This window comes from Mirounga leonina, unplaced genomic scaffold, assembly GCF_011800145.1.
Source record: "Mirounga leonina isolate KUSES-001 unplaced genomic scaffold, KU_Mleo_1.0 Mir_173, whole genome shotgun sequence".
NCBI classification, from domain to species: Eukaryota; Metazoa; Chordata; class Mammalia; order Carnivora; family Phocidae; genus Mirounga; species Mirounga leonina.
The window spans coordinates 89,505,824-89,522,916 of record NW_023270447.1 but is presented as its reverse complement, the minus strand read 5'-3'; the positions used below and the strand labels follow the sequence as shown (position 1 = coordinate 89,522,916).

The following is a 17,093-nucleotide window of genomic DNA, read 5'->3' as shown; positions in this document are numbered from 1 at the left end:
GAGAGATAATGGCCTGTTTTTAAGCCTGTTTAAGATTCTCTCTCCTTCTCCCTCTGCACCCCCGTCCTCCCACCCTGGCTCCTCCCACGTGTGCTCTTTCTTTAAAAAAAAAAAAAGCAGTAAGACTGACAACTAATTTCTCAACAGAAGCAGAAGTCAAAAGACAATTGAATGATATTTTTAAAATGTAAACAAGAAGATAAACTGCCAATCTAGAATTCTATACCAGCAAAAAACCTTTCAAAAGTAAAGGCTCCCTGCACCTTGGGGGGCCTGCTTCTCCCTCTCCCACTCCCCCTGCTTGTATTCCCTCTCGCTGTGTCTCACTCTGTCAAATAAATAAATAAACTCTTTAAAAAAAAAAAAGTGAAGGGCGCCTGGGTGGCTCAGTTGGTTAAGCAACTGCCTTCAGCTCAGGTCATGATCCTGGAGTCCCAGGATCGAGTCCCACATCGGGCTCCCTGCTCAGCAGGGAGTCTGCTTCTCCCTCTGACCCTCCCCCCTCTCATGCTCTCTCTATCTCATTCTCTCTCTCAAATAAATAAATAAAATCTTTAAAAAAAAAAAAAAGAAAAAAAAAGTGAAGACAAAATACCACCTTTTTAGATCAGCAAAAAATGAAAAGAAGTAATCTCACCAGACCTGTACCGAAAGTGATATTAAAGATTCTTCTTTAGGTAGAAGGGAAATAATCCTGTATGGCAGCTTTAAGTTGCAGGAAAAGTGAAGAACAGAGTGAGGGTGAATGCAAATGAATCTTGATGTATAGGACAGCAATAATGCCTTGTATGGTTTAAAATATACATAAGAATTAAGTATATATTAAAATAGTGTATAAGTTGTGGGGATGTAAACAGAGTTAGTATCCTGTGATGTTTGCATTGTCCAGGAAGTAGTAAAAATAGTAATATACTTAAGACTGGTAAATTTAGGTTGCATGTTGTAATTTCTAGATATTCATTAAAAGAATAATAAAAGAATATATTATATATCTACCAAACTAATAGAGGGGAAATATAGAGGAAGAGGAGTTGTCATCGAGTAAAATTTGGTTAATCCAAAGGAGGTAAGAGGACAGAAGAAGGAATATAGAACATTTGGGAAAAATTGGAAGCAAACAGTAAGATGATAGATTTAAACTATGATATTCGTAATTATATGAAATAAAAATGAACTAAGTTTTTCATTTAAAATACAAAGATTGACAGATTAGTTTACAAAACAAAGTGATTCATAACTTCATGCTGCTTACAAGGATGCAGATAAGTAGAAAGTGAAATGGTAGAAGAGGATGTATCACTCAAACACTAATCAAAAGGAAACTTGTGTACCTGTATTAGTAGAGTAGAACTTAGGGCAGAGAAGCATTAATAGGGATAAAGAGAGAAATTCCTAATGATAAAGCAGTCAACTCAACAGTTCTACATCTACATGCACCTAAAAACATAGTCTCAAAATACACAAGGCAAAAATTGACAAAACTAACAAGGAATAGACAAATCCACAATCATAGTGGGAGATTTAAATACACTTCATGAACTGATAAAGAATCAGGACATAAAAGATCTCAATTACACAATTAACAAACTTGAGATCTTACTGCGTTTACCAGTAAACTGGACACAGCAGGACAGAGAACTAGCAAACTGAAGTGATAAATATTAAAAATGAAATATGAAAGAAATAGGGCACTGCACCCAGTATCTTGGGACTGAACTTTTTTTTTTTTTCCATACGAACATGGAACATTTATCAAAATTGCTGATCCTCAAAGTAATTCTTGACAAATTTCAAAAGGTTAAAATCAGACTTATAAAGATAGGCTTACTATTTGAAAAATCAGTGTAAATCATTAAGTTAATAAGATAAAGCAGAAAAGTAATAATGTCAATAGATACAAAAATCATCCATTTAAAATGCAATCCCATGACACATTATGACTGAATAGTAACAGTCCTTAAGTTGATAGTGATTACTTAGAGAAGCCCTATGGCAAACATTGTGTTTAGTGGTGAAATATTGAAAAATTTCCTTCTGAGACTGGAGAAGAAATAAGTTCTTTTCATTGTTACCATTTCTCATCATTATTTTACTAGAAGTCCTACTTAGTTTAATAAAGACAAGAAAAATAAAAAGTACAAAGATCAGAAAGTAAAGAATAAAACTGATTTTGTAGATGACGTGATTGTGTTAGAAGAAAATCCAAAAAATTTCCTTATAAGTTAATTATGATTAATAAATAAGGTTGCACGATTTAAGGTAATGCTGGACACAATTGCAATTTTACATATCAACTAACAAAATGTAATAAAGATATCATTTGCAATAACAGATTTTTCAGAATTAATCTAAAGAAGTATAAGGCATCTATATGGAAAACAATAAATATTGAGAAAAGTTAAAGATCTAAATAGATATACCATGCTCATGGATTAGATGACTCAGTATTGTAAGATGTTGATTCTTCTCAAATTCAACTATGCATTTAATATAATACCAGTGAAAATGTCAGCAGATTTTTTTTTTTTTGTGGAACTTGACAAACTGATATTAAAGTACGTGGAAATGGAAAAAGCAAGGAATAGCCAGAATAATTTCGAGGAACAACAAACTGAGCAGGCTTACTGTACTGGGTAGCAAGACTGATTATCAAGCTGTAGGAATGAAGAGTGCTGTTAGATAAGTAGACCAGTTGACCCAACTAATCCAGACACAGACCCACTCTGATCTGGACACTTGATTGATTGCACCGAAGGCACTGCTGAATAGTAGAGAAAGGATAGTCTTTTCAGTGAATGGTGTTTGGTTAATTAGATACTCATGTGGGAAAGAAAAGAAAAGAAATGTGACTCTGTACCTTACAAACATAGAAATTAATTCCAAATCTATATCAGGCTGGATCCAATCAGGAAAGAGAAACCAAACATTAAATTGAAAGAACAAGTTTAATATGAAGAATTTTTTTTTAAAAGATTTTATTTATTTATTTGGGGGAGAGAGAGCGAGCACACAAACAGTGGGAGAGACAGTGGGAGAGGAGAAGCAGACTCCCCCACTCAGTGGGGAGCCCGACGCGGGGCTCGATCCCAGGACCCTGAGATCATGACCTGAGCCGGAGGCAGACGCTTAACTGACTGAGCCACCCAGGAGCCCCTAATATGAAGAATTTTTAACTGAAACAGGGAATTGAAGTAATGAGAGATTGGCTAGTAAAAAAAGAAGATAAAATAGCAGTTACGCAGAGCAGCTGCTACCTCTAGGGCTAAGAGAGAGCCCCCAAGGAAAAGGTCCCTACCCGCAGGACTGAGACCCTGTGGCTTACCGTAAGGCAGAAACGTGGCTGTTGGTGTCGTGCTGCTGGAGCTTGGTGGAGCCTGATAGAAATCTGCCCTCTGGAACTTGGCAGAAGTTGCTCTCTAGTGCATCACAGGAGAGCTTTTTGTGGGGAACTGTCTTACTGGAGGCCCCGTGCTCTAAAATCCCCCAAGGTGGTGGCCCTGGGGGAAGCTGCTGGCTGCTAGGCGATGCTGACCTCTGTGTGCTACAGGCTCTGGAGGCCAGAGAAGCTGCTGCACGCACTGCAGGAGCTGGGTGGGCGCTGGGGTGACGCTGGAGGGGCACTGGGGAACTGCACGTGCTGCAGGAGGTAGATGCTGGAGAAGCCACTTGTACTGAAGGAGCTGGACGCTTAAGTGAAAGTGTTCAGAAGGCTCTATATATGGATCAAGATGCCAAGATGGTGCCAGTGTTGGGTTTTTTTTCCTTAGCAAATAAGATTATGGTGTCTCCCCTTGTTTGTATTCATTCAGCATTTATTTAATACATGTTGTTAAACATTCTCTCTATGCCAGATGTAGAAATGTGTTTGTTACCAGATACTTGAGTGGACAAAATAGACATTGAACTTGCTTTTGCTGAGTTCATAGTCTCGTTGGATAGCCAGTTATTCTGTCAGGCTGTGGAGCGCCTTCGTCCGGCGTTGCTCTAGTCCCTGGGGGTGGATATGTCTGTGTCCGTGTCCGTGTCCGTGTCCGTGTCCGTGTCCGTGTCCGTATCCGTATCCGTATCCGTATCTGTATCTATGCTGGTGGTCCGGACACCTTTTGCCTTCAAAGGGAAACAGCCATTAAGCAAATAGTCATAAGAATAGTTGTGTATTTACAAAGTCAGATAAAGGATAAGGAAGCAGAAGTATCGGCTGCTACAGGAGAGGAGGGTCTAGGGTCTAATTTAGACTGGAAGCCAGGGAAAGGCTTTCTTACAAAGTGATACTTTCATGACGTGAGACATGAGGATGAGGAGGAGTTAGCTTGCTGAGATCAGTGATCAGAGAGGAGGTTCTGGACAGAGGGAAGAAGAGCGTTGGCACATCTGAAGCAGTGGGAGGAGAAGCAGGGAGTGGCCAGGGGCTAGGAGACGTAGAGCAGGGCAGGAGAAGGGCAGCTACAGCCGTTCTGCAACTTGGAAGAAGCTTGGCTGTGAAGTGAAGGCTGCGGTGGGGTATAGAGCAGGCAGCCTTGTGTTCTGTTTTATAGGTGGGGGATGTGAGTGACTTATGTTGGGAGAACGAGACCATAGAGAGAGGAGAGGGCAGTCATTGGCCCAACAAATATTTGAGCGTCTTACAGGAGGCAGTATTCTGCACATAAAACAGAAAAAGATCTCTGTCTTCAGGGAGCTTACATTCTGAAGGAGGAGACTGAAAATAAACAAAAGAAGGTGCTAAATGTATTGTAAAGAGAAAAAGAACCTATTAACGGGGAGACACAGGAGCTGAGTTCGGGCAGGCAGTGGGATGTAGCTTTAAGTGGTGGGATGGATTAGATGCCACTAGAATGCAAGATAAACCAGGGCAGAGATTTTTGGGTTATTCATTGCTGTATCCCCAGAGGTTGGAGTGGTGCCTGGCACATAGTAGGTGCTCAGTAAATGTTGTATGAATGATGAATGATGCAGGATCTCAGGGATGGGAAGGAATGAGTTGTGGGAAAATTCTGTTCACCTGTGTCTCCCTAGTGCTTACACCACTGCCATACTTACAGCACTTCTGACACCAGACGTTGGGGGTGTCCGCCGCCAAGATGTTCTCTCCAGCACCAGCTGGGTGTCCTACAGCTTAACTCAGTTCTGACGCCGTGTACCTGGAGATTGCATCAGATACCACAGGTTAAGGGCTCAGTCCCATAAGACTGCTCCCACCCCACTTCAGATGCCAATGGCAAGTCCAGGTTCTCACCTGTGCTTCTGATGGGCTGTAAATCTGATGTTCATATAATTTGCTAGAGTGCTCACAGAACTCAGGAAAATTGGCTTTACCAATTTATTAAAGGATATGATAAAGGGTATAGGTGAACAGCCAGATACATAGGGCAAGGTCTCGGAGGTCCCAAGTGCAGGATCCTCTGTCCCTGGGGATTGGGGTATATCATCCTCCCCGTATGGATGTTTGCCAACCTGGAAGCTCTCTGAACCCCGAACTGTCGGGGTTTTATGGAGGCTTCCTCGTGATCAGTTGTTACCTCCATTTCCAGCCTCTCTCCCCTCTCTGGAGGATGGGGTGGGGCTGAAAGATCCAAGCTTCTGATCATAGCTTGGTTTTTCCGGTGACCCGCCACCTCTCAGGAGCCATCCAGGGGCCCATGGGAAGTTGCCTCATTAGAACAAAAGATGCTTCAAGTGCTCTTATCATTTAGGGAGATACAAGGGGCTTAAGGAGCCCTGTGTCAGGGATAGGGTCGAACACCACATATTGGAAGAAAAGATCATCTTAACCACTTCGGCAGACTGTGAGGGTTTTGGGAGCTCTGTGCCGTGCATGGGGCCAGAGACGAATAGATATTTCCTGTTATCTCCCATTGAGAGACCAAAACGAGATTAGTCATGGATGAAGGTACATTGTAGGGAGGGTGTGCACATTGTAGGCGTATTGTTACTGATGTCCCCAATTCGAATTACAGTAGTCATCCCTTGACTGTGGTTTGCCTTTCATGGAATCACTTAAACAAGGTCAACTGCAGGTGATCCTCCTCCTGACATAGTGTCAGAAGGTCAGGAGTGGCCAAGCGCTCTGTCACAGTGCGTGTGCCGTTCACGTCACTGTCCGTCCTCAGGGAGGAGGTTCATCCCCTCACGTGGTCACAGGAAGAGGGCTGATGCAGGACAGTGATTTTGAGAGGAAAGGCCACATTCACATAACTTTTATTACAGTATATTGTTACAGTTCATTTATTAAACTATTGTTAATCTCTTAATTTATAAGTTTAGCCTATAAGTGCAGTATGTATATATAGGAGAAAAACATTCTCTGTATAGCGTTCTGTACTAGCTGTGGTTTCAGGCATCCACTGGGGGTCTTGGAACATATTCCTCACAGATCAGGGGCGACTACTGTAAATTATGTTTACTCTTAAAGGATTTGACTGTTCAGTGATACTTTGAATTCTTTGAGTTAATGTTGTTTCATGATACTAGTTTTGTCCACTGTGTTTCTCAGTTGTCTTAGGAATAATTTACAGATCTACTTCTCCTCTGGGGTATTACCCAATTGAAAGGTGACTACTTTTAGTAATTTTAAAATCAAATTGCTCTTGTATATTGATTTATATATTGAAATTGTTTTACCACCTGTCTTACTGCATCATACTGCCTTAAGGTGGTGGTACTGACAGGATGTCTGTGGGCACGTGTGGGGTGGAGATTTTATGCCAGTCAAACCAGTTTAGCTATAGTTCAGCAGTTTAGCAGCGTTTGAGTTTAAAGTTACACTCCTTGCAGTCATTCTTCTGATCTGTTAATTGGATGGATCCTTCAGTGAGTTTTCATCTAGCCTTTGTTTAGCCTCATGATGATCTTTCTGTTTGCTTGAAATCATATTGACAGACCATAACTCCTTCTTCTAATTTGGGTATGCATGAAGATTGCCCTTTATTTGTTGAGTCTTATGCTTTCTGTTTGAGGATTCTAGTGCCATATATAACATCATAGCTCAAGAAGATACAGCTTCTGACTGATAAGTATAGGGCATTCCTTTGTTGAAAAGAATTTGATACAGATGTTTTAAGACCATTCAGTCATAACTAGAAGCTGGCTTATATTCGAAGGACTGCATCTGTGAATGAGGTAATGGGGAGCACACTAAATTGCCTACATCCTTTTTGCTGTAGGTAGTCTACCCCTCCCGTAGAAATCGCCTTATTATATTTCTGTATAAAAATACACAGACAGGGGTGCCTGGGTGGCTGAGTCGGTTCAGCGTCTGACTTGGGTCATGATCTTAGGGTTGTGAGATTGAACCCAGCAGGCTCTGCACTCAGCATGGAGCCTGCTTAAGAGTGTCTCTCCCCCTCTGTCTCTGCCCCTCCTCCTGCTTGCACACTCTATCGAAATAAAATACTAAAAAAAAAAAGTATACAGACATACATATTTTATTATAAAAATAATGAATGGTCATTGGAACCGTGCTAACAACAAAGGCATGTAGAGATTAAGAATTAAAATTTTCTTAAAAATGTAAACCATTGTCAACAATTTGATTTATATCCTTCCCTGGACTTTTAAGAATGCGTATGTAAATCGTGTGTACGTGTAGTGTGTGTGCATGTGTATGTATATATACATGTTTACATGTATGTAAGTCTCTGTGTGTATATGTACGTGTGAGTACACACATTCCCCCCCACAGGAATCACGCATGCCTCTTGCCTGACCATTCTTCTTCCCGTGCCACCGTCTGTTGTCATTTCCCACACGAGTACATGGGTGTGGCTGTGCATAACTGCAGAGCAGAGATGTTTTGTAAAAATTTTAAACCAATCCTTTATGGATTGTCCCAGGATTTTGCTTGTGTAATCAGTGATGCACTTAACATTCTTGTTCCCATATTTTTGCACATTTCTCCGGTTATTTCCATAGGAGAGAGGCCTACTGTGCAGTTGCTCACCTAGGAGTGGAAACATTTGTCATGTGCCCTCTAGAAAGGTTGTGCCAATTTGTATTCTCAGTAGCTGAGAGTGTCCATTTCCCCAAACCCTAACCAACACTAGGTTTTTAAAATCTTCTGTCAGGTGAAAAATGGTGTCTCTGTTAATTTGCATTTCTTTGCATATTCCTAAGATTTGGCATGTTTTGGCCGCTTGTTACTTTTCTGACTTGTTTGATCATTCTTCTGCCCTTTTTTTTTAGTAGATTCTTCATCTTTTTCTTTCTGATTTCTGTGTTTTTCTGTAAACAAGTGTGTGTACAATTTTCCTTGGCTCGTCACCTGTATTTCATTCTTAACCGACTGAGCCAGCCAGGTGCCCCACCTGTATTTCATTCTTAATTTTCTTAGCTCGTTATATATCCTCTGGCAGTCCTGTGAGTCATGCATTCAGACTTTGAATCTTTCTGGCCCAGAAAGCATGCCTAGGACAGTCTCCCCACCCCAGTTATTCAGTATTCTCCCTAGATTTTCTTATCTGTTATGTATTTTTATCCTGAGATGTTTAATATAAATAAACAGTTTTTATAAATGGGCAAGGTGAGGTAGAGCCCTAATTTCATCCCCCTCCCAATACATGCTAATTATTGAATCATTGATCCTTTCATACTGATTTGAAATGTCGCCTGATTACCTTGTGCTAAATTTCCACAGACGAATGGTTCTTTATCTTGATGCCCTCTCTTCATTGATCTGTTTAGTGTATCTTCATCAGTCCCACATTGTGTGTTCTTTCCTTACACACACATTTAATTTTTATCAGTCTAATGTATCGTGAAAATTATTGCTCCTATTCTAGTCTTAAAGATCTTTCAAAAAACAGAGTGTGACTTCATTGGCTTTTCTGAATGATCGGACACCAGTTTCTGTAAGCTGAGGTCACAATCCTTTTTTTCTTTTGGCAGCAAATGTTGTGGGTTGATGAAGAAAATGAATTAAAGCAACTTTTCTTGCCACTGAAAATAGAATTGAAATAATCTCTATCCTCCATTTCTCTAGCTGTTGTGTCCCACCTTTCCTCCCATCTTAGCACACATCAAATATAGAAGTATTTCTGGGGTGTGCTGGGTTAGTGGGTGAGTTCTCTTGAGGTCAGAGCCCACTGGGCAGGGGTCTGGGTGTCCCAGGCTCCTTGCAGAGAACGAGGAGCTCAGCATCTGTAACCCACACATGATGTGCCTTGTGTCTTTAGAAGTGCTGACCTAGGTTAAGGTATTCTAGCTTCAGGTAGTTTTCACTGTAGGTCATTATAACTTCATATGGATTTAACATTCTGAGAGCCAGACTTCTTTTTTAAAAAAAATTAATTGTGGTAAATATACCATAACATAAATTTTATCATCTTAGACATTTTTGAGTGTACAGTTCTTTGGCATTAAGTACATTGACACTGTTGTGTAACTGTCACCACCGTCCATCTCCTGAACTCTGCCCTCTTGCAGAACTGAACCTCTGTTCCGTTAAACACTAACTTCCATTCTCTCCTCCCTGCCAGTCCCTGGCAGCCTCTGTTCTACTTTCTGTCTCTGTGAATTTGACTGCTCCAAGTTCCTCATATAAGTGGAATCATGCAGTATTTGTCTTTTTGTGACTGGCTTTTTTCACTTAGTATAATTTCTCAAGGTTCATCCATGTTGTAGCATGTAATCAGGATGTCTTTCCTTTTTATAGGCTGAATGATGTTCCATTATGTATACACCACACTTTGTCCATCCGACCATTGATGGATACCTGTCTTGCTTCCACCGTTGGGTGTTGGGATTCATGTTGCTGTGAACATGTGTACAAACCTGAGAGCCAGACTTCCTAGAAGAGTTGTCTTTTCTCCCCATTTTTGCCTCTTCTTCAGATACTCCAGTCTGAATTTAGCTTCCATTGTTCTGCTGAAACTTTTTTCTTAGATCACTAGTGACGTCAAAGTTGTTTAATATAAGGAGCATTTTTCAGGACTTGATTTGGTTTCTCAGATGTAGTCAAGCAAGTTGACTACGCCTTTTCCCTTGGTGTCTGGGATCGTGTATGCCCCTGGTTTTTCTCCCCACTGCTGGTTCTTCCTTCTTGATCTTTATCCAGCATCTAAAGGTGGAATTTCTTCGGGGTTTGAAACTAGTCTTTCCTGTGTGACTGTTAAATGTGAATATTTCTGGGAATCTGAGGGCCTTTACTTCTTGATTTCCATTCTTTCTCACAGCGACCCGCCCCCCCCCCAAGCCCAGTTCCACAGTCTCAGCCCGTCAGGCTCTTCAGTTTGTTTTCTGAGCTCAGGGCTCTCTGCAGAGCTCCACACCAGAGCTTCCTACCTGATATCTCTGCTGGAGGGTCTGACAGGCTTCTGCTTTAGTGTCTGAAACAGAACTGATTATCTTCCTCTCTGTCTCTCCTGTCTCAATAAAGGGCATCTCCCAGGTGCTCAAGTCAGGCCTGGGGGTCAATTTTAAAATAAACCTCTACAATCAGAATAGGTTTAGATTTACAGACAAGTTGCAAGATGATTTTAGAGAGTTTTTATGTACCCCCTACCCAGTTTCCCCTATTTACATTACTTTGGTATACTGGTCCCAACCAGTCAACCAATACTGATTCATTATTATAAAATAAACTCTACCCATTATTCAGATTACCTTGGTTTTCCCCTAAAGTCCTTTTCTGTTCCAGGACCCCACCCAGGATTCCACATTACATTTAGTCATCGGGTCTCCATAGGCTCCTCTGGATTGTGACCGTTTCTGACTTTCCTTGTTTTTGTTGACCTTGACAGATGAGGTGTTTTGTATAATGTCCTTCAGTTGGGTTTGTCTGCTGTTTTTCGCATCTCTAGGCTGGGGTTTGGGTCTTGGGAAGGAAGACCCCAGAGGTGTGCTGCCATGCTCATCACATATCAAGGGTGCCTGCTGTCAGCATGACTGCTCGTGATGATCTTAACCTTGATCACCCGGCTGAGGTGGTGTTGATCAGGTTTCTCCACTGTACAGTTCCTACTTTTTTCCCCTCAGAGGCCATTTTGACCCCTCCTTTTTATTTTACTCCGCACTGAATCCAAACCTACTGGTTCTGTTGCAAACAAACTTCCTTTCTGTCCAAACCACTCTTTACAGCCACCACTGCTGTCAGAGCCACAATTACGAGTGCCCAGTCGGCTTTGAGGGATCTCCTGGCTCCCGTCCCTGCCTGTACCTGGCCCCCTCGCAAGCAGTCTCCACGCAGGTGCCAGAGTGGTCTTTTAAAAACACACTTGGGTCACAGCACCCCTTTTCTCAATACTTTGATTGGTATCCTGTTGTACTTAAGATCCCAGCTTCTCAGCATGGTCTGCGAGGCCTATGGAATCTTAATGTCTGTCACCCTCCAGCCTCTGGCCAAGCCCTTCTCCCCTCCTTCTCCCTGAGTCCCTCCCACACGCTCAGGTGCTTCCTGCCACTTTGCCTTTTACATGTCGCTTCCTCTGCCTAGAAGATGGTCACCAGCCACCTTGCTGTCCTTCAGATCACAGCTGTGTGGTATTTCCTTAGGGAGAACTTGCAGGCCCCCTTGCGAGCTGAGGGCGTACCCCTCCCTGCATGGGTTTCCACAGGTCTTGCACTCCTCCTTCCCTCTGCGCTCAGGGTGCTGTGTGGGAATCCTTACTCGCTGGAGAGGACTCTCTGCCCTTCGCTGTATGCCCCAGGCACCTCTCATACGGAGCCTGCCCCAGAGTTTCATGCTCAATAAATATTTGAGTAAATGAATTTGTCTTTTATTTAAAATAGTGGATAGAACTGCAGAATGGAAACTAGTGCATCTTCCTTGTTTTAAGCATGCAAATAGTAAATATGCAAATATGTTTTTGAATTTAATTCTGTCCTTCCACTGCTTCAGATCCTACCTGTATCCTTGTAAATGCATTTGTAAGGTCCTGTGATGGGTATAGCAGTGGATGGAGAGGTGCGTATTCAACTCAAGGACCTGCCTATTCATTCATTGCCTCATTGTCCACTTGTGTGTTGGGAGCCGCGGTGCACAGAGCCCTGCACAGAGCCCGTGTGATACTTTTGGGGCCTGTGGGACACCTTCCATTCCTTCGGGTACTAAGTCATGTAGTATGGACAGGTGTAGTTTGAATTCCAGCTCTGCCACTTTTAAGGTTTATGTCTTGAACTTAACCTTTGCGCATCTGCAAACACGGGGAATAGCATTATCCCTCTTGTAAGTCCTAGAAAGAATGAGATAAGAAAAGGAATGTAAGATGATCGTGTCATAATCACTGCAATCACACAGCTAATGTTGATTGCTTTTTAGGTTCTAAACACTATGCTAAGCAGTTGATATTACTTATTGTAATAAATTCTCACAGCAGTCCTATGAAGTAGGGCTGTCGTTATCTTCATGTTATAAATGAAGAGAATGAGACTCAGTTAAAAAAATTAAAGAATTTGTCCAAGGTCATAGAAGTAGTAAGTGGTAGAACTGTTGTTACTGGAAGCCAGAACCGCATGACCTGATTTCAGAGCACAGGAAGGACTTCCTGTGTCTTGTGAAGCCACGAACCTTCCAGTGCAGCTTCATTCTTTTGGGTTTTAAAGACTTTTTCGGGATCAGTTGGCATTTTAAAAATGTTAATAGTTTTGGGAGGGAGAACCGCTTTAAGCTGTTACCAGCTGGAATTTGTTCCTTAACTTTACACTTTGGCAGTTCTGACATCTGTGACTCCATGCCTGCAGGAGGCAGGGTGTGTGTGTGTGTGGCGGGGGCGGGGGAGGGCGGGGAGGGGGAGGGGAGACTGGAAGGTGGGGTTGGACCTACCTGGGCACTTTTTCTTAAAGTGAGGATTGTGACTCTTATGGTCAGACTCACCTGGCGGTTTTACCAAAACTTCAGTGCTCAGTTCCTCTTTTGGTGCACTGAATTGTCATTTCCTAGTGGTGGGACTTGGGAAACAATGTTTACAATGACTTGGTTTAAGTAGGGGGTTCTTTCTTATTCAGCTTGAAGTTTGAGAATCAATGAATAGACGAGGAGATGGGAAAGGTAGGCGTCTTGATGATCCTGACTGTCGTGTAGGAAGCCACAGAGCGGTTATTAAAAAGCACGGGCATGCGCAGTTAGTCAGCTTAGAAACAAGTAATATACAAGCAAAATATACAGTGGATGAATCTGTTTTACTTTTGTTTCAATAAATTTGTATTTGGGGGAATTTGGCGTATGTTGTATTACTCTTTTCCCCTAGTGGGATAGTACCAGAAAGGAATGCATCTTGGCTATAAGTTGACATAATATGCATTTCAAATCTGACGAATGTTTGGTGAGTTTACATATTATTTGCAAAGCCAGGAGTATGTTGTCTAAAGCTGATTTTGTAGTCTCAGAGAAGTGACATCAGAGTGCCCTGATTTTCAGTTTAGAAAATGTGGTTCCAGAGTTGGGGTTCAGCGGCTCAGTGAAAGCGGCTCTCCTGCGCTCCCCCGTGACTCCCTGCTTTCTCTGCATGGGGACCGCAGCCTGGCCGCGTGGCTCAAAGGGTGCAGGGGAGGGCAGAGTCTCTGTCTTGCGTGCCCCCTCATTCTGAAATGGCTTTTTTGAGGTATAATTGGCATATAACAAACGGCACTTAGAGTGCACGGTGTTAAGTATGCACACGCACACGCCGCGTGGACCAAGCCTGACCCTCCACTGTAATGAACGCGTTCAGCACTCTGAAAAGTTCCTGGGGGCTCTCCGCTGTCCCTTCCTCCCACTCTCTTCATCCTTTTGTGGAATCTTTGAAGCTGTTAGGCCGAAAAAATGATATTGTTGAGGATAAAATCATGGGTAGAAAGGTATTTAACCTGCAGTTTTTAGGTTTTTTTTTTTTTCCTGAGGACTAGTGGAAGTAATGTGATGATTATAACCGTAGGTTGCTCTGTCATTGATAGAAAGTTTTGAGAAAAACACACATATCTTAGAACAGACTGTCTTTGAGAAGCTTGGCAGAGATGCATTTCTAGAAAGGTTGAAGAAATGGTAGAGATGGTGACTGTTGTTGGAAGGGCACAGAGGACCAAATGCTTGTATTTTTTTAGTTTTTCAGTAGATGATATTTCTAACAAATTCTATCATGAAAGGGTAATAGGAATATAATCCCCACTTAACTGAAGGCTATACTTAGCTCAAGTGCATTTTATTCTAGTCTGTTTTATTGAATGACGTGGTGATTTATTTATTTATATTTATAGGTAAACAATTTTTTTTTTTTTGCCTCTCACTGTAATAAACTTCTGTCTGGACATTTTCTCTTTTTCACCTCTGAATACACTTGCTGAGGTTAGTTTCCGGTGAGCATAATATTGTTGAGTTACTAGACATTTGGTAAAGAAGTAGTGAGATAGATAGGGTTCTGTTGTAATGTTAGTTTCCGGCTGTCTCCTAGCTTTCTGACTCTGAATTTTCTCAGCTGTTTATTTTTCATTTCTTTTCGGTTCTCCCATGTATTTTGTTTTGTAAGTAATATGCTTGAGGTAAACATGGCAGCATTTGTGTGATGATTTAACCTCATTAGAAATGATGTTCTTTGTCCTGTGTCCTGTTTAGTTGAGAAATGAGCCAATTCTCTGTGCTTATAAATGCTGGCAGGTCCTTGGCAAAAAACAAAAAGAAACTAACCTAGAATACAAATTGAGTGTGTTGGAAAACATGTCCCTCTAAAAAGTGATCCAGACATTGAGAGCTTACTATGGGTGAGGATTTCCCTGGAAAAGTGTCCTTCACTGGAACTCTGATGACCTGATGGTCTCCTGACAGTGAAGCTTGGTTGTGTATTTCCGTGATGTTATTAGTGTGTACTATGGCGGCGTAGTTCTCCAGTTTAGATCGAGGATAGCATGCATGTTAGTTATGCCCCTAAAGTTCTGGGGGGTTAGTAGGATTTTTGATCATTCCTTGTTTAATTCAGTGACTGGTCATCATTTTGAAAGGGGACTGTCTTGCAGTAGACGAGCCCTCTGTGCCCCTTGATGTAAAAATGCCAGTTCTACCAGCGAGGGATTTGTTTTGGGTTGAAGAAGCCTCCTTAGTCTTTGCGTGCACTGCTATGTATAAATTCAGTCCATTTGTAGTCAACTAGTGCCTGGCCTCACGGAAGAAAAGGGGGCTCCTGGAGGAGACCCGAAAATGGTAATTTGGTTCCTGAGCCACTCTGGGGCCCAGGAAGGGAGCTAGGAAAATCTTTTGTATACATCAAGTTTCAGCTTGGGTCAGTCCTTTGGGAAAAAATAAAATAAAAAGCTATGCAGGTCCCATAGCTTCTAGAATTCATAGCTGACCTGTTGCTTTAACAGATTTCAGGTTAAGTAGAAAATTGCCAGATTGTTTCTGTGGGAAAACGTATTATGTTCCAAATGCCTGTCTCAGTGAAACGGCTCTGGCAACAACGCGTGGTTGAAGTGCTCCCCAGGTGTGCCCTGTCCTTGAGCCCTCCTTTTAGGCATTAAATTATATTCCAGGACCCTTGAATATTAGGGACGTACTACTTCCTGGCGGCCTTTACTTTCCTCCACCCCAATTAGCAAAATTATTCGTAGATTATTTATTGGCACAAATTTATTCAGAGCCACTTGTTTGTCAGAACTTGGGGAGAGTTCTGTTTCTGTGTGTTTTTTACTTAGATTGTCATTATTTCCTTCCGTGGAATCATCTGTGGGAATTCGGTTGGTTGTAGTGAGAGCGGTTCCTTACTACTTGGGCTGCTATCACGTTGGAATGGGTTGGTGTCTCCGCAACTTTTGGCAGGGGTTAAACTGGTACAGCATTTGGGCCAACGTATTTTTCTGAGTTGGTGAATTTTAGAAGTGATTTAGAAGATGTTAGCAGAAACCTCTCTAGGTGCTCTTTCCTCTTGTTTTAAGAAGAAATTATTTTGATAAGTACATGTGTTTTGATAATGAAGGGGTGTGTGTAGATACTTGATCTGAGTTAGTACCCTTTTTCTCATTTTCATAGGAAATCTTTTAGTAAAACACAGCTTGACTACCGTTACACCGCTGGCTTCTTGCCTCCTCCTGCGAACTGGCTGGAGCGGTGTGAGCACCAGCGCTTTTTTTGGTGGCTATCGATTCCTGCCGGAGTGCTCCCAATTGCTTGCATGCCTCCCAGCAACAAATACATATGTGACAGACTTTACGGGAGATGAGCATTCCCGAGAAATGAAATGCTAGTTTACTTTTCAGTAGCTATGGAACTTAAAAAAAGAAATCATGTTTTTAGAATCATGGCCTTAAGGCACTAACACACTTGTATCTAGTGCATGAAGCTCTGCACGTTATTTTTAACAAAACCTAATTCGGGGAAACAGAAATCTGACGTTTATAGAGTTTGTTTATTTATTGATTGCTCTGAGCCATCAGAAAGAATATGCTGTTCCTTTTAATAAAATCCTTTTGGGCAGTTGTTTATATTTTAATATAGAAGTATTTTTGGAATTTGATTTTAACAAGGTAAACTCTGATGTTGGATACTGTGGGATGCAACGCAACTAGGGGCCTGGAAGAAGGGTGGTACTTAAATCAGGTCCTGTTTTACTTCGAGTGGTGACATTTATGTTCCCATTTGCCCTCCCACTCTTGAGCCATCATTTGCACTGCCGGTTAGAATAAAGCCTGCGGTCCAGTAAATGCTGGGTACTGTGGATCCTGAAATCAGGGAATGTAGCCTGCTCCAGTTTGGTTTTAGAGAGCTGACTAAAGATTACTGCATGATCATGTTCACTTCCTTTAGTAGTGGAAGGAATATGGAAAATATTTGCTGTAACTGTTAATTGTTACGCTTGCTGTTGCTGCAAAGTATGTATGTCGAGATTTAGACGGTAGCTTTGTGTTGCAAAACAAAACCTTAGCTCTTTTTTGTCCTTTTTAAAACAAACTATTCTAATTTCTTAATGAGGAAGATGAGTAAATAATAACAAGATATTGAAGCCTAGCCTGTCAGGTACTTTTCATTGTCAGAGATTCCTGTTGTCAAGCTTCTATTAATTCTGTGTAATTCCAGTAGAACTGCAAGTTATTTTGCTTAAAATGTTTTTTCTCCCCTCTGTGCAGTGAGAGTTGAATGTGAGAACAGATCTTAATAGATAGTTACACAGTTTATTTTATCATGTATCACTTTATTG

At 41.7% G+C, this 17,093-nt stretch overlaps 1 protein-coding gene across 4 annotated transcripts in view; it reads left to right on the top strand.

Annotated features, from left to right (window-relative positions):
* The window catches only part of LOC118020053 (calmodulin-binding transcription activator 1-like), a 105,981-nt gene that overhangs the window by 61,487 nt on the left and 27,401 nt on the right, over window positions 1-17,093 (top strand). The gene's annotated exons all lie outside the window — the stretch shown is intronic.